General features: G+C 43.4%; 1 pseudogene; it reads left to right on the top strand.

Moving 5' to 3' along the window:
- Positions 1-8,964: 8,964 nt before the first annotated feature.
- LOC124080775 (EEF1A lysine methyltransferase 2-like) lies at positions 8,965-9,676 on the top strand (annotated as a pseudogene).
- Positions 9,677-9,939: the final 263 nt, after the last annotated feature.

Genomic DNA, 9,939 nt, shown 5'->3' with positions numbered 1-9,939 from the left:
TCTAGAAGGAATGGGACAGACCTCTCAGCGCCCAGTACCTCCGAAGGGAAGGTAAGGGTGGCAATAGAGGACTCTTAAAACCTTATGTCCTTGATACTTTACCAGTGAATGTTTGGGTTGAGATGTTTTGAATAGCCTAGGAGTATTTTATATATATATTTAGTTGTAGATGAACACAATACCTTTATTTTATTTGTTCATTTTTATGTGGTGCTGGGGCTTGAACCCCGTGCCTCACACATGCTAGGCAAGCACTCTACTACTGAGTCACAACCCCCGCCCCTAAGAGTATTATTAACTCCTAAATCTATGGTGTCACCTCAAATGCTTGATCAAATATTTATTTCCACTAAAGGATTAAAAGGAAATCAACAAGAAGGGTATTTACCTATAAATCAGTCTTCTCAACAAAGACAATTTAAATTATCTAATTCACCCAAACAAAATTCTTAATGGGGTAATTGGTTTCTTCCCTGGCCCAGAAAACAACAGAGAAGATTAATCGGCTGTCTGTTGATCTTGCTGGATTGACCAATGGCCCCTTACAGGTGAAAAACTCCAAGTAGCCAATATTTTAGTCCAAGAACAACTTCAAGCCAATCATATTTAGCCTTGTCTTAGTCCTGGGAATACTCCAGTTTTTGTGGTAAAAAAAAAAAAATCTGGCCATGGGGCTGGGGTTGTGGCTCAGTGGTAGAGCACTTGCCTCGACTATATGAGGCACTGGGTTTGATCCTCAGCACCACATAAATAAATAAAGATATTGTGTCCATCTATAACTTAATTTTTAAAAATCTGGTAAATGGAGATTATCATATGATTTTAGAGCAGTTAATCATATTATGGAATCCATGGGCACCTTACATCCTGGACTTCCCCTCCTACAGCTATCCCTCTTGATTATCAATTAATACTAATAGATTTAAAAGATTTTTTTTCACTATACAGTTGCATCCAGATGATTGTAAGAGATTTGCTTTTAGCATCTCAGTTATAAATTTCAAAAAGCCATTAAAAGGTTTTGCTAGAAAGTGTTACCTCAAGGAATGGCCAATAGTCCAACACTGTGTCAAGATCTCATTACGCAGGCTATAGCTCCAATATGTGAACAGTTCCTTAATGCATATGTCATCTATCCCAGGGGTGGCTTTCTTTTGGCTAGTTCATGTGTGCTGCCCGGGTTCGATCCTCAGCACCACATACAAACAAAGATGTTGTGTCCTCCGAAAACTAAAAAATAAATATTAAAAAATTCTCTCTCTCTCTCTCTCTCTAAAAAAAAAAAAAAAAAAAGTTAGCCTTGTTTGCCTCAACTCTGAACACTCAACCCCACTCAAGGCTGAACACCTGACCCCAATCCATCTGGTACAACAGAAACCCACATCTAGCCCCTGCCCAGTCTGCCTGAAGGCAGAAGATGACACCCTTAGCAACTACTGTATGATCCAATCACTGTACGCCAACAAGGCAGCTTGCAGACCCGGAGACCCCATTAGATTTTAGCTATAAAAACTCTCTCCTGCAGGGCCCCCCTCTTGCTTCTCTCCCTCTTGTTTCCTCTCTCTCTCTCTCTCCTTTCCCTGTTCAGACACACCACATTGCCACAATAAAGATCTCTTGGTCACTCTGAGTGCCAGTGTCACCTTCCTTTCAGGCTGCAACCAGATTTAAAACTGACCACTGCAGATTGGAGTTCTTTATTTCAAGTTTTACAGGGAGATCCTTCTCCATCCTCTCCTCATCAGCTTACAGCAGAAGCAAGGAGTGCCTTAACAAAAGTTGAATCTGCCATTAAGACAGCACATCTTACTAGAATCAATTCACAAGAGCCTATATATTTATTAACATTTTCCACTGTTCATACCCCTATGGGAGCATATGGCAATCACTGCGAATTGTTGAATGGCTTCACATATCTCATTCTCCTCAAAAGTCATTTACTCCATTTCCTGATTTTATATATCAGCTAGTTATTAAACTAAAAACACAAGTTTTACAATTAGTTGGCTCAAAACCAAATATTATTGTTATCTTTTCTACTCAACAGCATAGTTGGCTTTGGCAATCTTCCAATACTTGGCAAATAGCTTTTGCTAATTTGCCTGGTCAAATAGAAAGCCATTACCCTCATGATAAACTTATTCAGTTTGCTCTTGTAACTACATTAATTTTTCTCCCTGGGTCAACCAATAGTTGGAGCACTAACATATTTACTGATGGATCAAGTTCAGGATAAGCAGGTTTTATATCCATGCTCATATGGAGATAATACAGATATAACATACTTCTGCACAATGAACAGAACTTCTGGCTCTCATTTGTGCTTTAATTCATTTTGCTAATGAGCCAATCAATATTTTTTTCCTTTTTAAAATTTTTTTCAATCAATATTTATTCCGATAGTTTATATGCAGTTGGAATTATGAAAAATATTGAAACATTGAATATTGGAAACACACCATCACAAGAGTTATTTGTTTCATACTTTACAAAAGACAGTTCAAATGTGTCACCATCCATGTTTCATAGGCCATATATGAGCACAATCTAACCTTCCAGGTCTTTAGTATCAGGTAATGATAAAATTCATAAACTTGTTGCTGTTGGTCAACAAATATCTTTATGTCATTGTTCACAAGCCTCACATTATTTACATCATCAGAACTCTTCTGGTTTACATTAAAAAAATCAATATCACTAGAGAAAAGCTCGTAAAATTGTCCATCATTGTCCACAATGTGTTATCCATATTCCATCTTCATCAACTGGGGTTGATCCCAGGGTTTATGACGGCATCAGTTAAGGCAGATAGATGTGACTCACATCCCTCAGTTTGGCAAACATTGTTATGTTCAAGATATCATTGATACTTATTCTCCACTTATTTTTTCCACTGCCCATGTTAAAAAAAATACTCAACATGTCATTTCTCATTCGCATTGCCTACCTACTTTGAAGCATTAGGATGTCCTTTACAGGTTATATCATTGCTATGCCAAATAGTCATTATCAGATCTAAACTGATAATACTCCCGCTCACACTAGTTCTTTTCAGCAGTTTTGTCATCAATTTTGTATTGATCATAAAGCAGGTGTCCCTGATGATCCTCAAGGTCCAGCCATTGTAGAACAAGCTCATTTATCTATTAACCTACAATTACAAAAACAAAAAGGGAGAAATAAGACCCTACAAAATAACCTTAATCATGCTTTGTTTGTTTTAATTTTTTAAAATTGTGACTCTGAAGGTCACACTGCAGCCAGGAGACACATGTCTTCCACTGCAACAGGTCCCGTGGGCCAAGCTTGGTGGGAAGATTCACCTACAGGACAAAGGAAAGGTCCAGACTCAGTCATAATGTGGGGTGGAGGTCATGCTGGTGTTTTTCCAGAAGGTGGCTTTTGTCCGATTTGGGTACCCAAATGTGCCATCAGACCTGGAGGACCTAGAACCAAGGTTCAAATGACTAAAGATCAATCCAGAGATGTCAGCCCTGACCCCCATCAGGAAGAGGAAGCTAGAAATGAGGAAAAGGATGAAGAGGGCCAAGAGAGACTGAATTTCCAAACTGCCATCATGGGAACAATTGAGGAATCTGATGCAACAGGCTGATCAGGTGGTTCAGCCACAAGGAAGGACTAAGCTCCAGCCACAGTGTTTGTGGCCCTGCTCTGTTGAGCTGCCAGTAAGTGGGTCCATGGAGAAACCTATTGGACTGCTTTCCATATCTACCTTTAGACACCCAGCTGTGTGGGCTGGAGAATCTGTCTCAGTATTTACTAATGATACTCACATGTACCCAGATTACACCCGTCCATGTGACTGAATTTGATTATACTGGTTACAGTGTACAACTGCCTGTATGTTGGTCTCATGATAAGCATGCTGGCTGTTTAAGGGCATCATTCAAGAGAAAGACCATACATGGGGGACCTAGACCAGCCAATTGTACTGAGGCCCCAGGACTCAAGACCATATGTCTGAACAGTTATTAAAATGGGACTTTCTCATAACAAGCCAGTCATTTCCAGAACTTCCACCAATATCTTACTGTCCTAATCATTCTGCAATGATTTGATCCCAAAGGTGCCAATTCATGTGGCAGTGTAACTCCATAAGATCCAGGTTATTATTATTGCTATGCCAAATACCCATTAGATGATTTTTTAATCTTTTCCCAATCACACTGAGAAGTATTATATTTGGCCGCAGTAACATAGACACCTTTCCTAAATGGATGGAATATGCAAATGTCTTGTCAGTATATAACATAAAGCTTTATAGAAATAGTGGATATATTTTAGACTGGCTTCCAAGAATTCACATAAGACAATTACATAAGGGTGCCATGACCACTGGAGCTTTTGTTGGTAATATTCTAACCTTCAGCAAAGGTGGTATCCAAAAAGATCTTTGGTGCTTAATTGCAGTCTCAGACGTTCTACATTATACAGATAGCTCTATGCCTAACTTTGTAGGCAGGAATTGCAAAGAGGGTTCCTGCTATGGCCGGCAGGGCTGTGTTCAATCTCCTTGTGCTTTAATTACTGGGAATGTAAGCGTTAAGAAAAGGGATGATGAATATCTTGTGTAAAAGGGATGTAAATATCTTGTAGCCTGTAAAAATGCCATCTAATCGCATCACTAGATTTAACAGAGGGAGAGGAATGTTGGTCCTTTACCAACCCTCTTTGTCTTACTACAAGCTGACGTTCAGAACCATGGTTCCAGTGCTGGTGTTCAGGTTTACAGCAGACGCATGCTCAGTTAACCAGACCTAAGTAGTCTGGTCTTGGTCTCATAATTCTTGGAGTTGATGCTTTAATTTCATTCATCACTTCTATGATTAGAACTTCAGTAGCTATATCGCTAAACATTCAACAGGCAAATTTTCTTAATAATTTGGCTCAAAATATTTCCAAAGCCTTCAATAATCAGATAAATATTGATGAAAAGTTGAATGCTCTAGAAGATATGGTCATAAATATTGGCGATGAGCTTTCCACTCTCAAGTGTAAGGCTTAAAAGCCATGCTGAGTGTCAATACATCTGTGTTACTGCGGCCAAGTATAATGCTTCCCTTTGGGATGGGGAATTGATTAAAAATCATCTAATGGGTATGTGGCATAGCAATAATGATAGCCTGGATCTTAGAGAGTTCCATTGCCACATCCAGGATCTTCAAACAGCAAAATCTATCTTACGGATCCTACCTCTCTAGCTGATGAAATATTTCAAGAATCGAAAGGCTTTAGTCCTGGAAACATACAGAAACACTCTGCATGTATATTATTGGAATGAAATGTTTGCTGCTAGTCTCTTTTGTATCATGATAATAGGTTGTCACACCCCAAAACAAGAATCCAGGAACTTGAAATAAGGGCTCATCATTGACATTTTCAAAGTAAGAAGGGGGAATATGTGGGAAGCCATCCATGAGATACGTGAGGACCTTCTCTGGCATGGAAGCCAGGGAGGGATAGGCCTGGCATTGGGAACGTCCTGTGGCTCTCCCACAATAATAGATCACCCACTGATGTGACCTTCCCCTCTGCTCTGCTAGGAAGGTAGCTCCACCCGTCTGATCAGCTTGACTCTTCTGCCCCTGCTTTTGAAACTGCTTTCTGTGTTCTGTGTTTTTCACCATTTTATTTCTCTTAGCTTTTATTTCCCAGTGAGCCATTCCCCTGAGGGAAACCCGGTTCCCACCACCCTGCGGGACAGGAGTGGGAGCTGCTGGCCGTGTCCTCCTCCTGCGGGACAGGAGTGGGAGCTGCTGGCCGTGTCCTCCTCCCCAGCTCTGTGTCCACGCTGGGCACTGGAGCTCTGGAGTACTGTTTGGAACAGAGATGTGACCCCAGCTCTGCTGCTTGCACCATCTGTGCGGCCCTGGACTGTGGGGAGTGGGGACTTCCCTTTGGACTGCTGTTTCGCCTTCTGCAGAGAAGGTGACACGTGTGGTGTTTTGGAAGTCAGAGGTGAGAAACTCTCAGGGGAAGCGGAGTTTCGCTCTCAGGCTCTCTGCCTTTTGTCTTCCTCCCTGAGTGCCTGACGCTGCCCATTTATGGGCCATGTGCAGAAGCCTGTGCACACAGAACCACCAAGAGTTCTCTTACAGGGCACTGAACCCAAGGACACTCTGCACCTGAGCCACACCCCCAGCCCTGTGTTTGCTTTTTGTTTGTTTGAGACAGAACCTTCTGGCTAAATTTCTGAGGCTGGCCTGGGACTTCAGATCCTTCTCATCAGCCTCCTGACCTGCTGGGATCACCGGCATGCCCCACATGACTGGCAGTACATCTGACCTTTTAGTCTCACAGGAAGGGTGGCCACCACGCCCTCCACTCTCATGACAGAAAGGTGGAGGTCTTTCCGTTTGTCACAATGTAGGCACCAAGTTTTCTTCTAAATAAAGTAGGTCGAACACTGGGGCACGTCCTTACCCAACCTGCCGTGAGCACTGAGCAGAGAGGAACCTCCTAAAGAGGCACCGAGTATTGGCTGTTGACCCTACTGCACCTGGACTGCCTACAGGGAGCCGCCTTCCCAGTCCTCTGGCCCGACCGGAGATGACGAGATGGCTAGGGGACCCAGCTCCTGCGGCAGAGCCGGCTCCAGGCAGGTCTAAGTGCTTCCTGGCTGGACTCACCTCCTCCACCCATGCCTGGAAGCAGTGTCGTCACCACATGGGGTCCCCTGTGTCAGCAGCAGCTGCTAACCCGTGTGTTCAGGGCCAACTTTGAGTCAGGGCAGGGCTGAGGTTGGACATCTGGCAGGTGGCTGCAGTGTCCAAACTGCTGTTTGAATGGTGCTTTTCCATTATCAGACATCGTTGCTGATCTGATGATAACCTGTGATTTTAAAGTAACCTGTGATTGTGGTATTTTACATAATCTCATCCACAGATATTTGTCTCTATGTCTAGAAGACAAGGACTTTTGAAATGGAACCACAATACCATGATCACACTGTTAAAAATTAGCAAGAGCATACCAGTTGCAGACACGGTGGAGAGGCCGGTCTGTCCCGCCTCTGCGTGCTGTGAAGCCCGCAGGAGCCACGGAGCAGACACCAAGGATCCAAGAAAGAAATGGCAGCAGGTGGGCAAGGAGTGCCCTGCTGAGCCGGCCCCAAGCTCACCATCGCCTCTGGATTCTCCAGCCTGGACAGACCATGCCAAGAGCTGAGCTGTGCACAGAGGCCAGGAACAGGGGAGCCAACAACTCCGAGGAGGACAGAGGCAGAGGAATCACATACCCTGACTTGAAGGCCTACTGTAAAGAGCATGGAGTCGGCAGAGGATGGACATCTAGGTCATTCAAACAACAAAATCCAGAAAGAGAAACCCCAAAGACGGTGGGCTCCAGACAGGGTGAGAAGACAGCCACAGGGGCACAAGTGTGCGGGGCAGGACAGAGACACTCCAACCACACGGCCACTCTCACAGACTCCCACCACCAGCCGGTCTGGAGTACAACGGAGCACTACAAAGGGTTTGAGGAAGACACTGAGCGCCCTTGTGGACTGGAAGGAGACTTTCAACCTAAGGTCGAGAGCCAAGAGCCACCTCATAGGGAAGCAACGTGCAGCTTCCTGGGGAAACGAGCCTCTGCCTGGCGATGGCTTCCTTTCTTTTGTTGTTGTGGGATTGAACCCAGGGGTGCTTTACCATGAGCCACATTTCGAGCCCTTTTTATGTTTTACTTTGTAGGTTGCTGAGACTGGCCTTGAACTTGCAATCTTCCTGCTTCCTTCAGCCTCTCATGTCATGGGATTCCAGGATCTGGCATCACACCAACTTATTTTTTATTTTGAGAGAGGGTCTTACTAAGTTGCCATCCTCCTGCCTCAGTCTCCAGAGTCACTGGGATCACAGGTGTGTGCCACTGGCTGAGTTGGTTTCTTAAATATGACATCAAAGGCACATGCAACCAAAATAGGTAAATCAGACCCATCCAAGTCAGACTTTTTAAAAGGTCACAACTCCAGAGAAGGGCGTAGGGGCTTGTGTTGCAGTGTTATTATAATCTTATTTCTCCTCACCTACAAGACCTTTGTCACACACATACACACACACACACATACACAGTTAAGGACTTTTGTACAGCACAGGACACTCTCAAGAGAGGAGAAAGAGAAACTATAGGAGAAAGTGTTTGCAAATCATTTCTCTGACAAAGGTTTAAGATCCAGAATATCTAAGAAACTCCTACGACTTAACAACATAAAACCCGAATTTAAAATGGGTGAAGAAATTTGACAGACATTTCTCTGAAGAAAACAAACAAATGGCCATAAGCACCCCAGATGCTCAGTACTTCTGGTCACCAGAGGGAGGAGCACACTCAGGGGGGAGTGTGTGCCTCCTGCGTGGTGGGCCCTGGGCGCCACCTCCCATACAGCAGCCAGCAGCCAGCAGGCACCACCTCGTTTCCTGAGGGTGGCTGCCACCAAAGGAGCAGCGTCTGCAAGGACACAGAGCTCTGGATCCCTGGGCATCGGCCCCTGGAAAACAGTCCTCAGAACAGGAGAAACGGAATCACCACATGACCCGGCAACTCTGGCCCTGGGAGTGTGTGGAACAGTGACAACAGGGTCTCAGACACTTGTGCACTGTGGTCACGCAGCCACGAGACAGAAGCACCCAAATATCCACCAACCGACGAGTGAGTGTACTCCATCAGCATTAAGAACCAGAGTGAGAAAATTAAATCACTTCTAGTTTCTTTACAGGGATTGAAATGAAGTGCTAAATCAAACAGTGTTTCCTACTAGTTACAAGCACCAAAAAAGCCACACGAATTGTTACAAATTTCCACCTGCCAATTCTAAAACGTGTGTTTCTGTAATTGAAGTGTATCAACGCTTTGGCCATTTTTCTTTTGAGCTATGAAAGAACTCTCATCTCGATTCTCCCCAGGTTTCACTGCTCTTTAAAAATAGGATAAGTGCTCAGGGATGTTATGTTAAAAGTAATAACAGGGGCTGATGGCAGCGGCCGGCGCTGTGGCGGTGCGGTCCCAAAAGGGTAGTCCCGCGAAGGATGGCTTCGTCCCGTCAGCACTGGGGACCCGAGGGCATTGGGATGCTGTCTTTGAGAGAGAACTGCAAACTTTTCAAGATTATGGAGATACAGGGGAAATCTGGTTTGGGGAAGAGTATGAATCGACTAATAAAGTGGATGCAGAAACGCAAGATTCCACTGGATGCTTCAGTGCTTGATATTGGAACTGGAAATGGTGTTTTCCTGGTTGAACTTGCAAAATTTGGTTTTTCTAATATTACTGGAATTGATTATTCTCCTTCTGCAATCCAGCTTTCTGGAAATATTATAAAGAAGGGTTATCTAACATTAACTTGAAGGTAGAAGACTGTTTGAATCTTTCCACAAAGCTGTCTGGATTTCATATTTGTATTGATAAAGGAACTTTTGATGCCATCAGCCTTAATCCTGACAATACAGTTGAGAAGAGGAAGCAGTATGTGAAATCTCTCTCCAGGGTGTTAAGAGTAAAAGGTTTTTTCCTAATAACTCCATGTAATTGGACCAAGGAAGAGTTGCTAAGTGAATTCAGTGAAGGATATAAAATTTTTGAAGAGTTGCTGACACCCAGGTTCAGTTTTGGAGGCAGATCTGGAAACAGTGTAGCAGCATTGGTCTTCCAGAAATCCTGAGACTTTTCCTAGGACAATTTCAGGTAGCTTTTTTAAAGAAGCTACACAGCATAGTTAAAAAAAAAAAAAAAAGGAATCATGAGCATGTAGGCAACCAACAGTAATTTGAAATATTTTGTATTTGAAATGTAAATATTTTTCTTTTTGATTTTAAAAAATCCCCTGTAACTCTAAACAGTTAAAAACTTAAAAGAAGTAAATAAATTTACAAAAAAAAAAAAAAAAAGTAATAACAGTGCCTGGAAACAGCCCTCAACCAGGAG

This window comes from Marmota monax, unplaced genomic scaffold (assembly GCF_021218885.2).
Source record: "Marmota monax isolate L192 unplaced genomic scaffold, Marmota_monax_Labrador192_F-V1.1 WCK01_AAM20220418_F8-fsc00298, whole genome shotgun sequence".
Classification (NCBI taxonomy): Eukaryota; Metazoa; Chordata; class Mammalia; order Rodentia; family Sciuridae; genus Marmota; species Marmota monax.
This window is presented reverse-complemented; position numbering and strand designations above follow the sequence as displayed.